This window comes from Xyrauchen texanus, chromosome 23 (assembly GCF_025860055.1).
Source record: "Xyrauchen texanus isolate HMW12.3.18 chromosome 23, RBS_HiC_50CHRs, whole genome shotgun sequence".
Taxonomy (NCBI): Eukaryota; Metazoa; Chordata; class Actinopteri; order Cypriniformes; family Catostomidae; genus Xyrauchen; species Xyrauchen texanus.
In genome coordinates this window covers 23,411,501-23,436,037 of record NC_068298.1, presented here as the reverse complement: position 1 = coordinate 23,436,037, position 24,537 = coordinate 23,411,501, and positions in this window count along the sequence as shown.

Sequence of the window (24,537 nt, the reverse complement as noted above, 5' to 3'; positions counted from 1 at the left end):
AGGGCTGAAGCTTGCAAAACACCCACAAATTCAGCTTGAATTGTACATTGACAGATGAAGCAAAAGTGAGAAAACAGCTCAACACCGAAATTCAGCAAATCAATACATCATAAATAGGGCAAAATTTCCTTTTGTAATTGAGAATTGTATTCAAGTCTTGGATACAATGTACCATTTTTTACAGATATTTAAACATTCAGAAATTGAAAAAGTAGGCCTATTGAAATGTAATATAAAACAATAATACAGGACTTCACTTTATTATACAATAATATATTCATACATTTTAAACATGCTAAAACTATCCAGCCATCAAAAAGCAGTCAATGGTTGTTGTTTGATCAAATTTAACAATATAGACATTGGCATGTCTATTAGCATTTACACTGTAAATCCCAATGCACAGATCCGATATTTTGATGCAATTTTTTTATACCAAAATGATGATTTTTTTCCTGGACATGTTGACGTTTACTGTAGATATAACTGACTGTATTTCTATTAATACCTGTTACGAACAGTGGCGGTTCCAGACCACAGTAACTGGGGGGGCCAGGCAGGAGCCACTTTTAGGGGGCACACTTTTAACATGTATTTTAACCTACTTTCAGGATTATTTCAAGTAATTTTTTTACTGTGAGGATCTAAATGCGGTTTTATTGACAAAATAACTAGACAAACAAGACTGGAACAAATAAAACATCCACGATGGGGAAAACAAAACAAAAACACGAAAAGACATCCAAGGAGTACACAGGCAGGATAGACATCTACGGAGAGCAAGGATAGCATTCACATACACATTCATCTACATTCAACAACCAACAATGACTGACCAAACAACCAGGGTTTAAAAACACAGGGATAATGAGGACTAAACGACATACAGGTGAGAACAATGACTGAGTGCTGGCAGTGATGAGGGCCGGGAATTATGGAAAGTGTAGTTTTATGACAGTTGACAAGTGAAACACGGGGCAGACAACAGGGGATCGTGACAATACCTAAGACAGGTATTTTGAAGTGTTTTTGACCATTGTACCCTGCCATCATACATTACGTAAATCCGAGTGCAGGGGAGCTGAAATGAATAAATAAAAAGTTACCTTTTAGATTCTTGTTATTTATTATATATGTATTATATTGTGTGATTTATCTCTATATTCCCTTTCCTTTTTGATGTGTTAACAAGATCGACCAGTGGTTGCCTAGGTGATCGACTGTTAGCGTAATGAGCACCCCTGCTTTACACTGTGAATTACTCTGAATCTGTTGAAATTATCAAACACTTGCAAACTTCAAGCACAACAACATAACCTTTGAAGTGAGTGATTAAAAAAAGATTAATTCACGAGAAGAATACCAAGAATTCACAAGATTTTCCCTTGCTATGTTATTGTGAGATCACAAATTTTTTCATGCTTAGTAAAGAAAAAACATTCTAAAGGATCAGAGCCTGAGTGTTCACTGTTTCTCTCACCTGTGTTTTCTCCAACAGTGTCTCATCATTGTGGGTACTGTTTAATAGTTTAACTATTCTGCAGATTTTTCTGTTCTTTTTAAAGCTGTTACTTCTTTATCATTACATTAAGGATTATTGCCATATGCAGGTGAGATTACTGAAACTATATTGTGGTAAATCAAGTCAATAAAGTCAATCAAATCAATTGTGTTTTGTATTGGGGCACTCTTTTAAATATTAATTAGTTAGCCTTCAATTAGGGTGTTTTCACACCTAGCTTGTTTGGAGAATTTGTTTTGAGGACCATGTGCATATTCTCTCATAGTTGACACAGCAATCTGGGGGTGGGTAGAGTAGCCAAAAACTGTACTCAAGTAAATGTACAATTACTTTTTTTAATTTTAATAATTAAAATTATTTCTCAAGTAGAAGTAAAAGTACTAACATAAATAATTACTTTAGTAAGAGTAAGAAAGTATCCAATTAAAAGAGTACTCTTGTAGTGAATAACTCGTTACTTTCACAAATGACATAATATACGTTAACTCACCTAAATTCCATTACATAATACACATTTAACATGTATTACAGAATTATTATTATTATTAATGGAAATTCTGAGGTATCATTTTAAAGGGATAGTTCACCCAAAAATGAAAATTCTCTCATCATTTACTCAGCCTCATGCCATCCCAGATGTGTATGACTTCCTTTCTTCTGCAGAATACAAATTAAGATTTTTAGAATTTTTATGCTCCAAAAAGCATATAAAGGCAGCATAAACGTAATCCATAAAAAACCAGTAGGTACATCCATATCTTCAGTAGTTATATGACAGGTGTGGGTGAGAAACAGATAATTTGTCATTTTTGGCTAGTGAATCACCAACATCACAAGAAGAAGAATGTGAACGTGGTCTGTTTCTCTGTTTCACATCCACACCTATCACATAACTTCTGAAGATAGTGATTTAACCACTGGAGTTTTATGGATTACTTTTATGCTGATTTATATGATTTTGTTTAGCTTTAAAAATGTTGCCACCCATTCACTTGCATTGTATGGACCTATTCAATATAGCTGAGAAATTCTTCTAAAAATCTTCATTTGAGTTCAGCAGATAAAAGAAAACCTTACACATCTGGGGTAGCATGAGGGTGAGTAAATAATGAGAATTTTAATTGTTGGGTGAACTATCCCTTTTTAGGGCTCTTGTCAGATCTCGATGAATTTGTCAATAATAAGAGAGGTTTGGAAATATTTCTAGTAATTACTAAGGTGAAAGCATGAAAATGTCCCACAAGGACATTATATATATAATGCTGAAATATAAACCAAAGCAAGATCATGCTTTATTAATACCAACAGTACTTTCCCTATTTCATAACTTTTAAAGTCCTGCATGGATTCTTATTTCAGTGTACATTACATTACAGTTTTCAGTGTCAAAAGAATTTAGATCATTAGTTCTGTACAGCAGTACCGCAACTCTCTAAATGCAGAGTACGCAGCCTAGTGCGTAGGGCACCAACCCTGGTTGTGGAACACTCGCTGTGTCTGAAACCACCCCCTATCCACTATATAGTGCACTATTTCGAGTGTCTGCCAATTTGTAGGAGTGTAGGACTGAATTAAGAATGAGCCACTCCATCCCTAATTTTTGTTCAGTCGTACTTACCCACAATGCATTCTAATTTCAAGTGTACATTTGATGTACACTCGACAAAGGTTAATTACCCACAATCCACAACAGGGAAGACATACGAGCTGGGAGTTTACTGCTTCATTCACACCTGCAGTGTATTATTTCATGCTGATTGTATTCAATTACTTTTTGACAAATCATTACTTAATTAAAATAACATAATAACATATAGAGAGACAAAACATAGATATGTTTTAAAATGCACTCTTTATTTGATAAAATCTGTTTACTCTTTATATTAACACAAAGTATATATTAAAATGACAAACAGAATGAATTGCATTAATATATTATTTCATATATATAACAAGTAAGGCCCAAGTATTTTAAAAGTGCATTTGTGACGTTGTTTCTGCGACAGCCCCAGAGCCCCAACACTCGGTGTATCCGCCAGCATCCGAATTCACTCACTCATTTCGTTCACTCACTGCTGAGATATAGTGCACTAACTTCCATTCACTATGTAGGAAATAGTGAATGAGTGAATGGTTTTGGACACAGCCACTCTCATCACCGTAAGATCGCCATGCGCCTGCACATTTCTCACACACGTGCTTCACGCCCCTTGCAGTGCACACGCTGAAATGTTGTCTGTTTGTGCTCCAGTTGTCAATCACGTGAACAGCAGAGCAAATGTCATTTACACTTAACTTGGATGTTTACATGGATTTATACGGATAATCCACCCGAAGTAGTTGCAATAGTTTCCATTAAATGCTTAAATACTGCTCATGACGTGGGACGCAGGACAAAGTGCACTGATATATTGATGCACTGATTTAAAAATGTACACATAAAAACTGATGTCATAAGAGTCCAGTTACAGAATCACCCTGAAAATGACCATCACATTACACAGAAAAGCCTGTGTTAGCATTAGAGCTAAAATTTACCTCAGCGTGCAGCCTTAAATTGAAGCTGAGATTTTAATCTTGAAATATCAGCTTTTCTTGTTGTTAACTTTTTCCCCGCCAAACACGGAATTTTCCGGGTTTTATGAAAAAACGCTTCCCCGCCAAACACAGAATTTTCGGGGTATCCGTGTTTTAGGTGGTATACGGTAAGGAAGACCCGCGCGCATGTTTTGAAAGAGTACGCAACTCTTTGATCAAAGAAACAGACTGCGATCGTCTCAAACGTGAAGTGGAACACCATACTAATACTAAAGCACTTGTTTGATAAAAATGCCTTTTTCTCAGCTTTTTGTCCGAAATGTTGTTTTTGACAAAACCTACCTCTGTTCAAGTGGCAATAAAAAAAGAACAAATGAAGATAAAATAAAATCGTTTTTTTTTTTTGCCTAAAAGCAGAGGCTCAGATCTTTATTTTGATATATAGCATCTTCATATATTCATGGAAGAAAATATTCTGCGGGCCATTAAAGTTTAGCAAAAATCGTCAAAAACCCTGGCGGTGGCGGGCAACTTTTTTTAAAAACGCTGGCGGGGAAAGAGTTAAATGAAGGCATTGCATGATGAAACTATTATTTTTTTCACTGTGCGGAGCGAAGAAATTGTTTCATTTTGAAGAGTCTGATGCTGCAGCATTGATGACTCTCGTAAAAGTCCCGCTCAATAATCTCTCAATAAATTACATATTAATTAAAATTAAACCCAGTAATGTAACGACAGGATTTTTAAAGATTGTAAAAGTCAAAAAAAAAAATATTTGAAATTTACTTGAGTGAGTAAAATGACATTATTGGGGAACAGAGTTAGGGAGACAGGTAAGGAGAAGTGCATGGAGAGTTGGTCTTATGTCTGTTGCTATCAAAGACTTAAATCTTGCAGATTAGGGGTGGGAACATTGTCTGTGTAGCTCTCATACTCAAGAAAACTTTTCTGGTCTGTTTGTCAGAACAGTCTAGTCTCTCACAAAGGCTGCGTTGCAAAGAACATTTGGAAACAAAGATCATGGACAGAAAAAAAGTAGTGAGAGACACTAAACTAACACTAAATAGACAAATCTCTATTTATTCTCAATAAATAACTTTTGCACACATATGAAAAACAAAATAACCACCATTTCTTAAGCATCCTCACATGACATATTAAGAGATTGTTGTCCAATCACATATCTTATTTGCTATTGATGTATACCTCAGTTAGACAAATTCAATTGTTGTGGTGTCTGTGCACGTTTTCCTGATCTTTTTGTTCCTTTTTCCATAAGTAGACTCTACTTGTTAACAGCAAGTGTCATCACTAATGATCAGTCATCACTCAGAGAGTGTATTCACTTGATCTCATAAACTTTTGGCCAGTTCAACATTCAACACAACAAAGAGTAAATTCAACATTGCTCAGTGTTAGTTTAACTCCTGTAGTGTGGACTCGTGGGAACACCAAGAGTGTTAATTTAACATTTTGCAGTCAACCAAATCTAAATTTGAAACTATTCATATATTGTACATTTTCATAAGAGTTTACAAATAATTATTTAATACCTTTATGGGCACTGGACTTTGAGCTGCTGTAACAGTGTTTGTGTAAGGGGTGGTTTGTTAAATTTAGTGGTGTGCTTAATACTGACATTAATACTTGATTCAGACATTAATAACATATTTCAACAATAACAACTTACTAGAATTAGTTTGGGAGCAAAACTTTATTGCCTAAATAGCACATTTATATTATACAGTCTAATTAAACAGATATTAATTTAATAAAGCTATGTTAAACAAAGAACCATGTAACCATAGAAATCAAAAAATAATAAAAAAATAAATAAATAAATAAATAAAAAAAAATATATATATATATATATATATATATATATATATATATATATATATATATATATATATATATATATATATACACTCCTAGGCAAAAACTATGGGCCAAGCCCAAAATGGCAAGTCTTTAATGGTCTTAACGACAAATCATTGGTCAGGAAATTAGTAAGAATTTAACAAATAGATTAAGAAATTTAGTATGGGATTGTTTTTCCCTTTGAATTCTTTAAACATTTAAGCCTTGTGGGTAAACTTTAGTGTTGCTAATGTCATTTTCTTTTTTTTAAATGAAGTCACCATTATGGTGATAACTGTTCACTTTTGGTTATTATTAACACTAAGAGTAGTTGAAGACGTTTCCCGGTAAGCTTAATGTGTGACCAAATATTCCCTAGTCTATAGGGTTCAAATCTGGACTCAAAACATGAGCCTGAAGGACTTGCAATATGGGCAGGAGCATTTTCTTGTTGAAAAATAACAACTGATAGTTCCTCTTTAGAAAAAGCTTTTCAATTATGGGAATCAGGCCTTTCCGTAATATTCTCCTGTATTCCAAAGCATTAAGTGACTTTTCGCAGCTCACCAGTAACAGCAGCGGAAAAGGATTCAGGTTAATGTTGGGCAGATAAAGGAGGAAGTGGGAGCCAGTTTCCACAGTTCACGTGAGTCCGTTTTATTAACAAATAAACAGCAATCACTTTTCAGCTTCACTCAAAACACAAGACTGCTTTCAGATAAAAATGACTCAAATAAAAAGTGTGCTTTTCAGCTTCACACAGCAAAACACTCCCTAGGGGAACAGACACGAAGTCTCTGGTCTGTATCTCCCTCTTTCTATGGACTGGCTGTCTTTTATCTCCCCTAACTCTCGTGAACATAGAGGCAATTAGTCACAATTCATCTCAGGTGGATGTCCTTTCCGTTTTCTCCCCAGACAGGTGCTCGACCACACCCTCACCTCCACAGCTTCCCACACCATGACACTGTGGTAGAGATTTCTTCACTATTATATTTCTCACCATATCTTTGAAGACACCTCTCTGGAGCATCACCATGCAACTCAAATCATGATTCATCACTCCACACATCTCTGTTAAACCACTCTGAATCAAAATTTCCATATTCTGCCAAAAACTTAAAGGGTGAAGAGCGTACTCAGACCACTAATAAAGAGGACGTAACAGATGTAAGGGTGCTCTTGGATGAGTGAATAAGAACCAGATGATGGACAATGGTGTATCCTTGCTCCACCAACGGAAGCAGTGAAAGATTTAGCTTTGCTAAATCCTTCAGTTTCCCCTCCTGGCCATGTAGTACATGCACTCAGACCACCAAGTTACAAGGACTCACCTAATATCCTTCCTCCGGTAGCTCTGCTGACTGCTGTTGGTAATATTCCCCCCTCTCGTCAGGATGGATGGACTAATACCGAAGTGATGCCACCTCGTAGGACTCCTCAAGAAACAGCAGGGAGCATCCTAACCCCCATCATTTACCTATAGCAGTAAGGGGTAGTGCAGGTGGGGCTGCAGCCTCTCAGGTTCCTGGCCACAGTAGAGAGGTGAGTGTTGTTTTTAGACCTGACTTAGTCCCTTATTCTTTCCTACCTGTTGTGCTAAATGATGGAACGTCGATAAAGAATAAGGGGGTGGATTATCATAGAGAGAGAGAGAGATAGAGAGAGCTAGTCTAAGAGCTTTGGTTTGGTGCATACTGCTCATTTGCATAGGGTTTCCTATAAATAGTTTAGAATGTCAAGTCAAGTCATTTGACTTGTATAGTGCCTTTCACAACACACATTGTTTCAAAGCAGCTTTATAGAAGATAAGGTATTAACAGAAGATAAAATACGATTGTGAATTGTGTTTAAAGATAAGTTATTAAATAATAATTGTATTTATAACCCCAGTGAGCAAGCCGAAGGCGGCTGTGGCAAGAAACACAAAACTCCATAAGATGTTGGTTAATAGAGAAAAATAACCTTGGGAGAAACCAGACTGATGAAGGGTTTTATTGGCAATTAATTGATAGTCGATGCATTCCATTTCAAGAGTGTAGTCCATCATTAGACCAAGGTGATTCAGGCAGAGATCAGGGATGTGAAACGCAGTTCAACCTGGCCGGTCATTTCGGTGAGGTTTATCCTAAATCTAAGGATCAGGCAATGGCATATGAAGTATCCTGTGTCTTATGGTTGGAGTTGGCATCAGTTCATCCTCTGAAGTCCATCGTAATAGACTGAAGTGATGTTTGGCTGGCACTGGCTGCTATTAGTCATCATCACACATCGACACTAGCAGTGGAGTCCAATACGAAGCAGGAATGGAGCTGGATCCAGCCGGTTCTGGTGACCTCAGTATAGGAGTCCTGAGGTTGAGACAGGGAAACAAATAAAGTAATGTTAGCATAGATGCCATTTCATTTATTGCAGAGTTATAGATCATGATAACTTTTTCTGGTTCTGGCAGACCTAACTAAACAGCATAATTGTAAGAAGTAAGTTATCTGTTTTACATTATATGCTGTTCAAACTTAAATATTCTGTGTATTCTGTTAATGTCATGTGTGAACTGTACTAGTTCAAATAATTTCAATAATTGTATTTTCGTGTAGATTGCATGCTGACCAATTCCATGTCAAGATGAATGTAAAAGCTGGGTTGACACTGTTTAGTTGTATATGTTCTGCAGTATAATTTAGATATTTAAGCTACATTTGCACACCTTTATTTATTTATGTTATATATTTAAATGTTAAATACTTGAATGCAACTATTTAAGTTGTCAATGGAAAGGAGGCGGCGAGAACCGGCTTTTCAATATAAATAATATTTTAATAATAAACTTAAACAGAAGACACAAACACACACATGACGGACATGTCCGTAAACTATCTCTTTCTCCCGCACAATCCTCTGCAGGCAGCCTTTATCCCTCTCGGAGGCTTGATTAGCCTGATAAGGGACCAGGTGTGTAGAATCATGCCCTCCGCCCTGCCACAAATACACTTTACCAAAGTAATGCAAAGCTATGGCTTACAGATACTACCTCATGTTTAACATTTAATAACCTGATTTGCTGTTACTTCCCTTTTGTATAATGTCCATTCTCTTTATGATATCTGTAATACTGTTTATATTAGCAAATTTTATATTGTATTTTGTTTTCTCTGTTCATTGTAGACCACACACTGATGGGCACATTTCTCTAATACCTCATACATGCAGAAATAATCCAAATAAAACCCTTCATCTGGGACACTTTCTCTTGCTCCTACTTCTCTAAACGGAAACTCCCACCAGCATTTCTACTAGTGCTTAACCGAACCCTCTTAGCGTCCCTTATACTCGTATAGCAAATTAATTTTTTGCACTTCATCAATATGCAGCAACACACTGACATAGTAAGTCATATATTTAGTGATGAAATCAGAGACCCTGCCCCCGAACACAAGTAGTCTTAGGAGACACGTATGAGACAAGGTGTAAATAGCAATTTATCTTGCCTGACGACTTGTGTACGGATCACCTGCGAGAGATCTATCTTAATTGGTGTAAATCAGGGCCATAAAGTCTTGTGCCCATCACACTATGGTGGAAATGGCTGAACAGTTTGTGGTAGTAAAGCAAATATGCAAGTATCTTGCACCAGCCTTTAAATGGGAACAAACCTTATTACTTTCTGCAAAGGGAATCATTCATAAAAATGTCTGATGTCCTCCCCTTGTGATCAAATATATTTTTTGTAATTGTGTTTTTGTGACAGACAGACTAGTAAGGTATTTATGAACCACCGTTCTCTCTAACATTTATCCATGGGAAAGTGTCATGACATGAATAAAAATGCAAGGATCCCCATCAAGGGAATACGGTCCATAGCGTCCATTACAAATCCATGTCAGTGAATTAAGACAACCCGTAGAGGGTTAATTAGAAGCAGTCTTGTCTATTTGTGAAGTACAATATTAATGTTCTTCACAAGCAGACAGCTTGTACTTTTACTGTCAATTTACATCACAGACATCCTCCCCGCAGAATCCATGAGAAATCCATTAAGGAATTCCAAGAAGAAAGTCATGCTGCATGAGAGCTACTACAGCACATGAATACCATCCAGCAAATAAATTAATATCTATCTGTTTCCTGTAAATGCTGTTCATATGATGAGCTGATTATGTTATTAGTGTATCCTTCTTGATGACAAAGCAAATGGGCCGTTGCACAATTTAAAGCTATATGCTTAGTTTCAGTTTCATTCTCATTAATTTTTTAATGATAAACTCTATCCAAAGTCATTGCTGGACATATCTGGGAAACAAATCCATGTGTAATAGTTAAAAAGTTATTTGCCTGGTACTTTCCTTTGGTGAAAAATTGCATTTTTGTGGTCAGAGGATGAGGAGCAATGTCTCAATTCACAGGGGATTACTCATGCTTTTCTTGGTTTATCATTCTTCTTCTCTCCTATGTTGCGAGAACTTTTGTGAGGATTTGTTCAACTCCACAGTAGGACAGGACCACTAGATAAAGACCCTCTAAGTATCTTTGGCAAGAAAACTTAAGTTGAAAAGAAAGAAGGAAAGTAGGAAGAAAAAAGCTGAGCTTGGCTTTGAAGACCAAGCAGAGGGCTTGTCTAATCCTGCAGGCAGATTTAAGCACAAAGAGGGAACGAGTGCTGGCACAATGGTGAAAAGAGAGAGAATTGGAGAATCTCATGCTGTAGGCCTCTACAAAGCATCCTATTCATTTCTCTCATTACCTTCTTTTTATATTCTTTTTTAATCTTTTACACCACACCCATCTTTTACTCACTTTCTTTATATTCTGGTAATATTGCTTTATTTCAGCTCTCTGTGTGTGTCAGGAATATAAGTGCTCCATGTTCCAAGCATTCACTTGTCTCGCAGGCTGAGTGACATTAATGGTCTCTTTCTCCTTTTCCCTCCTTGTCATGCAGCAATGGTTGGCAAGCAAAGTTATGGCCCATCTGGAGAATGAAAGTGCATTTTAGAGGTAAAAGTGCTAGAGATTCATATGCCATTCCCTCAGTACTTGGTTCCAGACTTAATGAATCAGACTGGCTCTTATAGTGGCGCATCCTCAAATGAGTTTTAGCAATGGGAGGACTCCAGTTCTTCTGTCAAATTCCAGCAATCCCATGGCCTGCCTCAGTGAGAACACAAGTGGCACTTCTACCATGGTGCTGCCCTCAGGAGAATGCCTGGCTTCTAATGCAGCTCAGACCTGAGGTTGACGGGGGGTGGGGGTGGAGGGGGGTTGCCTTGGGGTTTTGCTTGGTTTGCCTCCAGCGCTCATTAACACAAACATTAACGTCTAATGGACAGCATAAGGCAACAGAAAACACATTACCCATACTAGTTTTGTTCGAGCTCTGCCATTGTTCCTCCAATTTTAAAAACCCATGAGAGCTCACTGTAAAAGCAAACACTTTTCAAGTCTCTATGACTTTCTCATTTGGAATATTGCTCCTCACCGTTCATCACTAACATCACTAAATATTGAAACAAGCATTCAAATTCCCTTCCCGGTTGACATATTGTTTACAGCTAGCAAACAGCATCTGTGCACACTTGTGAATTAGCATCCCTCTTTTGTTGGGAAGCATTCTGGTCCTGTTTTCTGTAGCCATAATGGAACTCATTAATACAAAATATGGTGGGTGCCCAACAAATGGTGGGTTCTGACACTGGAGATGTGCAGGGCATTTCTATTTTTTAGACTTAGTCCAAAGAGCTGCTAAGGTAATTATAATATCAGCCTGACTGAATTTGTGCCATCAAATTAGTGGGCGATAAATTAATGAAAGAACATTGTCAAGTGTCAAAATTTCCTACCTTGGGGAACTGACAGTACATGCACATTTGAAATTTGTCTACTACAAAATCAATTTGCCATTAAGACCGAATACATGCTGGAGTTAAAAAAATAAATAAAAATGCTGATGCATGAAATGCAAGAAATGGAACAGAAAACAGATGTCTCAAGACACTTTTTAAAAAGTTGTATTAAGTTCTTTTAAAGTTAATGTTTTTTACTAAAAATGTTCGTTTCCGGCCAGCTTGAGGTTTGTACATTGATGTGGGTGGAGTTCAAACTGCCTCTTGCATGGCCTGAGCGGGAAAGCCTCCTCTGCATAGATATTCATACACAGATCCCTTATTAGCAGCTGTTTCTATGGACCACGATACTGTTTCCACACAAAAGCAGTTTACGCAGAGTTCTGAGCAAGGAGCTCGGTCTGAGGCATGTCCTCCATTCACTCACTCAGCTCTCATTCAGCTCATTCATTCAAACAGCTCTCCTTGTTCACCATTCCAAGATGGCGCCACAGTTGATGTATCCAAACCAGCCGAATGAGGCATCTATGTATGATTTCTATGCTCCTCACTGTGCTTCCTTTTTTTTTTTGGTGAAAAGTTTTAAATATTGATCTATTTCTTACACACACCTAGTGTTTCACTTCAGAAGTCAATAATTAATCCGCTGGATTAATCTATGTTTTACTCTACTCATCTCATATAGTAAATGTTGTATAGTGTGCATGTCTCCTGTTATGCATGTTTGCTGCTGTATTGTACTGTATCTGTTCTTATGTTTTCCCCTCTGTGCTTTTTTGCATATCTCATGTATCTCCTTTAACAGTATCTCCTTTATCTGTAGCAATAAAAAAAACCTGGAGTCATATAGATTACTTTTATGATGCTTATATGTGCTTTTTGGAGCATCAAAAAGTTGGCACTCATTCACTTGCATTTTATGGACCTACAGAGCTGAAATATTCTTCTAAAAATCTTAATTTGTGTTCTGCTGAAAAAAGAAAGTCATAAACATCTAGGATAGCATGAGGTTGCGAAATGATTACAGAAGTAAAATTTTTAGGTGAACTATCCTTTTAACAACTCTACTAGAACATTAACACATTTTATTAAAAATGTATCCTTTTCTGTTTCAAAACAGACATAAAGTCATATAAATGATGACAGTGTTCTAATTTTGGGGTGTTCCCTATCAAAAAGCTACACTTTGATGCTGCGCTGATTTAGGGCTTTGGGAACATCTTTAGGTGTGACCAGCTGTGAATATGTGTGCAACGCTTCAATGAAATAGACTAGAATTTATAGCCTCTGCTGATGATATCATTGGATGCACCTGTAGCATGGCTATAAATAGATGTGACACAGGTGCATCGTCAGATCTTTTGTCTTCAGATCATTCTGTGTGTGTTGTGCTTCTTGACTGTCAGAACTTTTTACTTTCCTCTGTTAGGAGTTAGAATTGTTGGGCAGTGTGCAGAAATCGTTCTCTTTTCTTTAAAAAAAGAAGAAAAAGAATGACTGATAAACAAAACAAGTGGTGTGTTTTCCCATGTTTACACTCTATGGCTGAAACGGACACACACCAGTTTTGTTTTGTGTGTTTGGGGGAAGAGCATGCTGCTCTTTCGTTGGGGTGGGTGCGAGCATTGCGTTCGGCACCTCTTCGGTTCGCGAGGGGGACGCTGAACCTCTGAACATTCCACGCACAATAATAAAGTAACTGATGAATTACTCGAGGTGGTTACTCGGGCTGTGGTCAGACTACAGACCACACGAACAAGAGACCCCCCCCAAACGCTCCAAACTAGAAGACACATATCTGTCTGGTGGCCAAAAAAAAAGGGAACGCTATATCAGTCCCTTCCTTTCTTTGATGACCTCAATGACGAGCTCTCTCATTCATGGAGGAAACCTTATACTTCCTGTGTCTTCGTGCCCTCGACGTTGACATATTCGACTATCCTGTGCTGAGGCAAAGGGGAATTCAGTGATGCCGCCGTTAGAAGAGACTTGCGGGTTATCTCTCGCCTCGCTCGGCATAATCACTAAAGAGACCCACTCTCCCGGGGGTGGGGGGTTGCGTTTGATTTTAAACCTTCGAGGCTTGAATCGCTCAATCAGGGCATTCAAGTTCTAGATGCTAACTGTCAAGATGGTTGTGTCTCAAATCCAACATCACGATTGGTTGGTCATGATCGATCTCATGGACGCATATTTTATATAGAAATTCTGCCACAACACAGGAAGTTCCTGAGGTTCGCTTTCGGGGGCGAAGCTTTCCAATATCGGGTTCTTCCATTCGGCCTAGCCCTATCACCCTGCACATTCACGAAATGCATGGATGCAGCACTGGCTCCTTTGCGACTCCGGGGGATCCGCATTCTGAATTACATAGACGACTGGCTGATACTAGCACAGTCACAAGAACTGACATTTCAGCACAGGGATATCGTCTTGGCTCATCTGGTTTCTCTGGGTCTGAGACTCAACGTTAAAAAGAGCATTCTCTCTCCCACTCAGGAAATTACTTATCCTGCCGTTGTATGGAATTCGATCATGATGCTGGCACAATTGTCTCCCGCTCTAATCGTGTCCATTCAGAACACCCTGAGCAAAGTCAGGCAGACTGTTCGTCATTATCAACGAATACTAGGTCTCATGGCATCTGCGTCCTCGGTGATCCCTTTGGGCCTTCTGCACATGAGACCGTTTCAGTTGTGGTTCAAAGCCAGGGGATTTCATCCAAGGGCCAGTCCCCTAAGGCAGATAAGGGTTATGCGCTGCACGCTTTGTACCCTTTCTATGTGGTTCAGACCACGGTTCCTCACTTTGGGTCCCTCTCTAGGTGCGTCTTGCCATCACAAATTGCTAATGACAGACGCCTCCCTGACGGGCTCGTTCCCAAAGCACTAAATCAGTGCAGCATCAAAGTGTAGCTTTTTCATAGGGAATGTCTCTGGTTACTTAACTGTAACCCCTGTTCCCTGATAAAAGCAGAACAAGATGCTGTGCTTCATTGCCGCACTGGGATAACCCAGGACTGCTCTTCAGACAAAATACCTGACGATGCACCTGTGTTGCATCTATTTATAGCCCTGCTGATGTCATCAGCAGAGGCTTTAAATTCTAGTCAATTTCATTGATGTGTTGCACACATATTCACACCTAAAGGTGTTCCCAAAGCACAAATCAGCATAGCATCTCGTTCTGCTTTTATCAGGGAACGGGGGTTACAGTTAAGTAACCCAAGACGAACTATTCCTTTAATAGTAGACAGCTTAGGTCAAAACAGGTCTCAATATTTGTGTGTTTATGTGTATTTATGTAGATGAGTGGGAGAATGACTGTTGATTATATGTCATAGGCCCCTCTTTTATAGCTGTCTGATTTCATATATGTTCTCGCTGTTTCTATGGGAACTCTCCACTGCGCAGGTGCGTAATCATTAAACACAAAGAGGCAACCTCCCACTGCAAAGTGGGACATGTAATGAGCCAATTAGGATACCTGGAGTTTATATATAACAGTGCTAGAGTTGAAGAGATCTTAATGTCTTGCGTTTTTCTCACATTTGCAAGATACGAACGTCTATAAGCAAATGTCAGAGATTTTAGAACTCTAACATTACCCATCAAATTCCTACAAAACCAGATTGTCTGAACTCTTTACTTTTACCTTATGACAACAAGTCTCATTTGTTTCTATTTTTTAGGGATGTCCCGATATAATATTTTTTTTAAACAAGTAAGTGTACAGATAATTCATTTTCTGTACTCGCCGATACGATACCTGCTTTTTATTTTATTTATTCTGATTTCCATATCAACATTTTATTTAAATAGTTGAATCAAAATCAATAAATAACTGTATTCATTAAAACTTGAATAAAGTTCTTCAGTGCGATTCATGCCATATAAAGAAAACACAGTTTGACAATGAATAAGAAGACACTGTATGCCAATCATACATTATGTGGCTGTCAACTAATAATAACAATTGACATTTTAAAAACATGTCCACACATGAAAGCCAGAACCAAGGAGTTCTAATACCAAGAAAAAGCTCTCTAATAATTTTTGCAATTAAAATTTTACTTGGTAAATGCTTTTTGCATTGTTATAGAAACATCAGGAGTTTTCTAAGTGTAAATTAGGCTGCTTGAGCATTCAGTGTCAGAAGTTTTGAAAAGTAACTGTGTACCCTGACGAAACAAAATTAGCTTGAAGTGAAAATAAGTCCTCCTTTCCTGTTTAAATAATCATTGCAGAACATCTCAAGTTTCTAAATCCATAAGGATCTCTTTTTCAACGGCAATACCAGCAGTGATGACAGCGACTTGTCAGCAAGAATTTGTGCTCTTTGCTTTCAAATTACGTACATCACTTAAAGCGTGATTGCGTCACTCAAGGCCACCCAGAAGGCCTGGACTGGGAAATATCCTTAAGACCACACCGACAAGAACAAATAAATCAATCTGATTGGGTGATAAATCTGACAATCTGATTTAGATGCCAATTCACTTACACTGTTGGGGGATTCTGTGGAAATTCTGAAGGCTTGACGGGGTGGAGTTCAGACTCAGCTTTGGCTAAGAAGCATGGCTTTGGGTGTGCGAATTGTGAAACAATTGTCACACTTTGCTAGTAAGCATCCAGGAATTAATTCTGATTGGATATGTTTTGAAAATAAATTTTCAAAAAGGTCAATGAGAATGAAAGGATGAAAAAAGATTTATTTATTAGGCATGTTACGCCAGCAGAGAAGGCTTTGCTGGCCCTGAGAAATCAAAACTGGTAGTAGTAGTAGTACACTGAATATGAAATACCTATACAGTAGTGATATGCTTCTGTCATACTTTTTTCCATTTAAATTGAGCTTTTATTTTGAAGTGCTTCTGTTTTGTTTTGATGGCATCTTCTCACTAGTGGTGGTGATTTTGATTCAGTCAAATTACTTGATTCTTTTGATTCTGTTCACTAAAGATTTCATTCATTGGTTCGTTCATTGACCATATTTGCAAGTTACACCTATGACCATACTTAAATTAATTGAATTGAACTAAAAGCTGTAATTCACGATCAGAACAAGTCTAATTATCCTTAATTAAAATTTGTCTGTCTACAATTCTGCTAAGAGACTTTATCACTGCATTGAGTGTTCAAGCATCATAAGTGTTTTCCCACAAATTACAATTTTGTTTTGTGAAGGGACGTATATATTCAGCAGGTTGAACCAATGATATGCTCTTTCACAGCCCGCACTCAAATGCTATTGGTTCATGCTATAGTCAGTCTTTACAAGCATGAAAAGCAGTAGAGCTCATTGGCTTTGAAAGGAAGAGATGTCAGTGAATGAGAAATATGTGTCAGTGTGTGGAGGTGAATGAGAACAATTTGTTCACAAATGATTTGTTCAAAAAGATTTGTTCACGAATGGAACATCAATACTTCTCACTTCCAGAAAAGCGGGTCGCTATATGATCCAATCTGATTATTAAACTGCAAAAGGCTATTTAATTAAATAAATATGTCTGCCTCACACTACAAATTGAATTAGCACTTTGCTCGCTGTCATCTGCTACAAACAGAGCATGCAAAGCTCATCATGGTGTTTTCTGTGTATGAGCAAAGGAGCTCTAAAAGGTGCAGCTAAAAGGCTTTAGCACAACACCAGCTCCACACAATCACAAGCACTCATATTTAAAGAATGCAGCAAAAGCACACTATATATTTATCTCATTAAATCGCACCCTTTGCGGTTTTTATAATAACATTAGTACATGACGTGGTTTTAATTTGTGCACTGTATATAATGCCATTCTTATGTCAGATGGTATAGTTTTTTGGAATCTGATAATTTTTATGGGTACGAGTACAAGTACATACTTACACGTAGAATCAGAATCACTTCCAATACTAGTATCGGTATCGGGACATCCCTAATTTGTATTTCTCTGTGTAGTCTCCTGAGCCATGAAAGAGCAACTACTTATAACTATAACTACAATCATTTTTTTCTTAGGGCACGTACACATGAAGAATTAAAACTTAAATTAGGTACAAGTTATTGAGATGTATTACTGGCATCACAAGATTCATCACTGAGCAGTACTCAAATTTATGGATTTACTCAGTTCATCCTGACTCTTACTGGAATGCGGGGGCCTCTCTATCTCCCACTGTCAATCTATCTCAGCTCCATCAGTGGAGGGAGACATTTATGACTACATTTCAGGTTAAGATGGGAGGGGCAAGGGGTACAAAAACCAGACATATTTCCCTTGTAAGATCAATCGCACGGTGAATCATGGCTGGTGTCATCGAGGTGCGACAGGCTGGCGTTCCCCTAGCTGCAGTTCATTTAAAAGTGGTAGAATCCCAAGCAGCATTGACGGCATGTATCCGCTACCCAAGCACGGCACTGACAGCAACATTAGGAGCTGCCACACTCGCTTCAGTAAAAAAGTATTTTCCCCTTTCTCTGTCTTACCACTACTATCCTCCATTTTTGTGATTGGACTCATTCTATGACCCAAATAATTTTTTTTCCTTTTTTTGCCATTTCACTAAGTTTAAATAAAAATCCACATTTCCATTTCTTTTTTTCACTCACAATTTTTTCTGCTTTTTGTCTTATTTCATTTTCTTTGTTGAGTTTTCCTCCACTTTATTTTAAATCTACTTTGAATTTAATATGTGTCCATGACATAATTATAATAGGGCTAATTCCAAATGGCAGTTTTGCTCCATTGAAGTGGACTGTGGGAAGGGGACACTACTCATGAAGTCATTCCAAATGAAAATGATTAACAGAAACCCTTCATGAGGGGCTCTCCACAAGACCTTTAGCAAAGTGTTCATGCATGCAATGGTCAGAAAGTAATAAAGTGTATGCTAACATTAATGAATGGTCTAAATGAACTAATGGTGAACAACTGTCTTTATATGAATAAATATTAACCAATAATTTTAACAAATCAAACCTTATTGTAAAGTGTTAATAAGGTAATTAATTTATAATATTACCAGGGTTTTTAAGACCCTCTAAATGGAAAATATTTCTAACATATTTATGTAGTAAATGCATTTTATTTTATTTCATCAAAATATATTGATCAAAACATGAATTTTGCTGCTTCATTATCAAGGCATAATTCCAATTCAGAATACTGTAAAGTGGTAGTGAGGTATAGATTTGTGTAGGGTGTACTAAATATGAACATATGGCATAGTAATGACCTGCTGAGTACTCACTTCAAGTACATCCATGTGAGTCGGGAATAGTGATAGTAGTGGTGTTAACCACCATGCAAACCACACAATTGGACATTGGAGGGGCACCTGTTTGGAAAGCTAAGCAGAACACTCACAGGGTGATGGGCTTGCACACCCTGTTAATTTACAAAATTTGTTGATTAAAACTTATGTAGGGAAATATGACTTTTTATTACTGTTTTGGTGCATATAAATGATATTTATTTTATTATAACTAAATAACTACTACTACTACTAATAATAATAATAACAAAGTGGAAAAACAGTAAAACATGCATTCATTATTTATAAGTAGATTTCCTTCCCCCAGTTGTATGCCAAAAGAGATCCCCGGCTGGATGGTTGCATGGGGCCTCGGAATTTATAACTATGGCCCTGAATAGTGATGCTTAATGGAGAGGATGATGCAAATGTATGATGCACCATAGCTGGTTATGTTTTGAGCAGATCGTTACTTGCAGGTATTTATCAAATTATGATGGATGAATCCCAAGAAATTAGCTTCAGTCACAACCTAACTTCAACATCAAGAAAAAGTTTTACTATTCTAACAAAACTGCAGGAGTTTTTGTCAGCAAAAATGGTGAGATTAGTAGTAGGAGCAGAGGGAGTGAGAAGTTTTTAGATTGGCCTTTACTTGACTAAAAACTCTAAACATCTCTCCAAGTCTTCTCTGCATCAGCACCATTTTCCAAGCCTGTGAAAAACATTCCTGCCTTTGAGAGATGCGATGTGCCTGGCTCCACAACAATGAGTCTGAGTTGCATGACTGTCTATTCCCCTGCCTCTTTATGTTTAATATGCCTCTGACCCTCTGCATATCTCTCTCTTTTTGTATTTTAATTGTCTCTTTATCACCTGCACTCTCTACTCCTCTTATAGTTGTGCCTTTTATATTTTCTGTCAATCCTCCCTTCTAACACCCATCTCTTATACCTCCCCCTATCTTTCTCTGGTTGTCTCTCATTCATAGCCATGGGCTTCTATTCAGAGCATTAGTCATTTTGCTGTGCAGGTGTGCATCTGTGATATCCAAATGTTTCACTCACTCCTTTTTGCTAAACATAAGAAACAAGCTTGCGAGGGCTCGCAGCCAAAGCTTTTCTCCATCTGCTCTGCCTTCCTGTCAGTATATAAACCTTTCCAGAGCTTTGCCTCCCAATCACTCCCTGCACTGCCTTTTACTTACAGGTAATATGTTCACTGAAATAAGGTTTTATTCCCCCTGTCAGGATTTTGTTTATGATGTGATATTGGGGTTCCAAGCTAAACTTGTAATTAGTTCACCCCTTTTGTACTTTGTTTGCAAGAGGTCATCTAAAGTGTATTATTATGATTGAAAGATGGTAGCTTGTCATTTTCTAAAAGCATTGTCATGATAAACCACTTATGAAAGGAAGTATCCATCCAATCAGTAATTATAGTGTATTAAATAATCACTGTCTGAATGGCAGCCATGGGAATGTGAAGTGCATGTGTGTGTGTGTTTGGTTTATTCTTTAGAGAGGGGATTTGATATAAATTGCCTTAATTTTTGTTATAATAGGTGTATAGCCGATTGGAACACTAGCAAGTGGTAAATCATAGCTTATATCTGTGATATAACTAAAGTCTATTAGCAATTTTAAAACAGCGTTAAAACAAAAATTAAAGCCCTTTGATATGCCACATCCAAACATCCTGTTTCAATAGGAAATACTTAAAGGAAAAACTGCGCTCCCCAAGTGATTTTATAGCTCATTTAACGATGCCCACTAACCTTGCAGTGTTCGTAGTTTAATTTATGTACAGCTTTTCTTGAGTAAAGCAATCCTTAGATGGCCTCTCTATTGTGGAGTAGTAAGTTCTGTAGCTTAAGTGTACTTAAATTCAAAATTGATTTGCTTTCTAAACATGGCTGTCATTACAGCACTCAGCCCCCCTTCCGTTCCTTTCATTTAAAAAAAAGAGACTGTTTCTTTTGTTACAGAGTGCTACAATTCATTACTGTGAACAGCTGCACACATGCACTAAAGCAATTAAAACAATGAGCCGCTCTCCTTGAGCAGATTTCATCTGCCTGAAATGACACATGAAGGTTACCAGATTTTGGAGAGAACTTTCTGTGAAGACATATTCTGATGAAGGAATTAAAAGCCTTTTATTCTTGTTCTGTACTAGTTTTCTTTTCATCATTCTGCACAGACAAGGTTTTCTACACTTTCTGTATCTTTTTCTTCCTCTCACTCTCTCTCTCTCTTACTGTCATTATTTTGTCTGTTTTATCTACAGTAGTCTTTTTCCTGATTGAATGATTAAATCTAACCGGCCCGGAACATATATGGCTTGTAGAAAGTACCTTGTTCTTTGCCAACAGAAAGACACGAGATTAGGAATGATTAGGTATCAATTTAAATAGTCAAATAAAAATAAAAAGGTGAAGAGTTTGCATATCACTGTTCCCTTTCGAAGGAACTTGAGCTGCTATGGGACACTGTCTGAATGTCACGTTGTCTGAAGCCCTTATACAATCATGTCAGTTTATTGGCTGATGGCGTGAAATTAAGTGATGCCCCTAGGGAGCTACACCACGGCTCCTTAAAGGTGCTCACTCTTGTGCCATTGAGATTTTCAGTTCATCAGTGCGCAGTCTCGTCTGGCCCGTGTTGTTCTAGTGATGAAGTGAGGATTATTATTATTATCCCTTTTGAGTGGAAACACAGAATGGAATTTAAGAAGTGCTTATCTCCGTGCTCGCAGTTCGGTGAAGATTCCTATGAGATGTGCATTGCTTGTCTGGGGTTTCACAACGCAGAGGCCATGTTGGTGGGTTAGAATTGCCCTCAGTGTGATATAATGAATGTCAGGATGCTCCGCAAAATGCTTGCCTCCTTTGGAAATTCAGTCAAGCCGCGTGCTGGCCATATGTCTGCCAGCGCCACGCAGCCATTTGACCTGTGGGAGGCCGGATGCTGAGGAAATGGGAGTTGAGCAGCAGGCCGAACTATGGTTCTCTCTGTTACTCTCCCCGGAATCAGCTTGAAGTTTTCCCTTGGAATTTACTTAATGTCACTGCAATTGCGTCCTAGCCCTGAGGCCCACACTGCAGATTCCTTCGACACTGAGGATAAGGACACTATGTCTATGGCGGCTTTGGATTCCAAAGATTTCACCAGGGGCCAGCGTTCTTCCTAAAGTTTCCTCCCAGCATTCGGATTTCCAGACCTTCTGTAACTTATACCGAGTTGCTGGAGGTTATTACACGTGCAGTGGAGAAGATTTACCTCGACTGGCCGGATGAAATGAAGTTGAAGGATCGTAAATTGAGATTTTTTTGCAGGCCAATCCGCAGCTACACCTCGTAGGCCGCTCCCTTTTTCCCTGAACCTCCATCGTGAGATTTTGAAGTCCTGGGATCAACCTTACCCGGCTAGGATTACAAATCAATAAACATTTCCTAATGTGTGTCGAGCTTCCGACCATGGATATACTTCGGTCTCGGCAAATGAAGAAGCAGACTGCCCATCTCACTCTTTCTTTGGCAACCACATGGAAATCAAGGCCTACTCTTCCCTCGAAGGTGTGCAGGGTAATATTGTCCTTGTTGAGCAAAGCCTACCAGGCTTCTTTGCAAGCCTCCCAGGACCATTTATGAGGTATTTAGATGAGGGAGCTGGGCTGGATGCTGAGGCCATCATGGAACTATGCCCGCCTTCTGATTTGGCACAGAGAGCAAACAAACAAACAAACAAACACATTGCTCGTGCTGTTAGTCGGAATATGGCAGGCCTCATGGTGGCGGAAAGCCATTTGTGGCTTACGTTCATGGATATTCATGACAAGGACAAGGCCTTTCTAATGAATGCCCCTGTTTCACAATCCGGAGTGTTGGGTGATGCAGTCCAGTCGGTGGTGGAAAAAATATTATACATTTTAAATGGCCAGCAGGACACCAGAAGCGAGCCTGATGGACTTGCAGTGAAACGAAGGGTGAGCCCCCATTTAGTGAAAGAAACTGTACCGTACAAATGTATCTGTGTCATTCCTGTTTGCCCTTCGGACAGTATTGGGTTGAGTTGCCATTGTACACGCCTCGAACACCCGAAAGCCAGAATATGGTTCCGTTTCTCCCAACAGCTTGCGCTGGGAACGAACATTAAGAAACCACATCCCAACTTCAGCTTCTGTCTCCATGACCAAAGGTCTTGAGACATGCATAACAGAATTCAATGTTCATCAAGCACAAGTGTACACAAGAAACACAGTGGACATAAGCACCACATGTCATCCCTCCATAAAGAATGCTGGGGCCATTGTGGCGAAACATTTTTCTCAAATAAACATTCCCCCCAATGTTCATACATTTCCCCCATTCAAAATACCAGGGAAAAGTTTCATTCCGTCAGCGTCCCTGCTATAAATACATTTCAGGGCACTCGTCATTTACAGTATGCTTAAATACAATAAAAGCAAAAATATTATCAAATTCCCTTCAACCAGCTACAGAATTGGAGGAGAGAAGGCTTCCCTCTGCTCTGCTGCTGTTTCTGGGGAAGTCACCAAATGTAAGCCAAGCATGCTATCTAGTGGTTAAAGTTCATGCTGCAGGCAAGAGCCATGCATTGATACTTCTGTCTGCCTGTGTGTAGGCTTGGTAACAGCTGAAGGGCATTTCAAACTGGGTACTTCCAATGATAAAGTATGGTTATGCAATTAAATTCAGGCGGGCTCCACCGATATTCAATGGGGTTGTTCCGACAGACGTTTCTGATCGGGAAGCCCTGTTTTTGATTCAGGAAATTCACTCTCACTTAGAAAAGGGGGCAATAGAGGAGATTCCCCCTTCTCAGACAGAATGTGGCTTTTACAGACGTTATTACCTGGTCCTGAAAAAAGACATCGCGTTGCATCCCATTCTGGATTAAGATGTTTGAATTTCACTCTAAAGAAAATTCAGAATGCTGATGCAGAAACAAATAGCTGGGGGACTGTTTTGAGACAATAGATTTGAAGGGCGCTTATTTACATATTCTTTCTCAGATTCGCTTTTGGGTGCAAAGCATATACATTTTGTATCCTTCCATTCAGACTTGCTCTGGCACCACGCACTTTCACAAAATGCATGGATGCAGCTTTGACGCCTTGAGGTTTCAAGGCATCTGCGTTTTGAATTATCTCTGACAATTGGTTGGTGTTAGCCCACTCAGAGACTTTTGCTACCTAACATCGAGATGTCATTCTAAGCCATTTGAGCAATCTAGGGTTGTATGTAAACTTAGACAAGAGTGTTGTGTTGCCAGGGTAACAAGACTCTGCTTCTAGGGGTGGAGCTGGATTCACAGACGATGCAGATGTCTCCAATTCACATTCTGTAATTTCGCCAGTGTCTAGCAATGTTAAGAGTGGGGCGCATTCTTCCTGTGAGAACATTTCACAGGCTTTTGGGGCTCATGATCGTGGCTTCTGCTGTCATCCCCTGGGCATCCCCCTGGAACTCCAAAAAAGGACTTCAACCACAGATGCGTCCTGTCTCTTCAAAGTAATG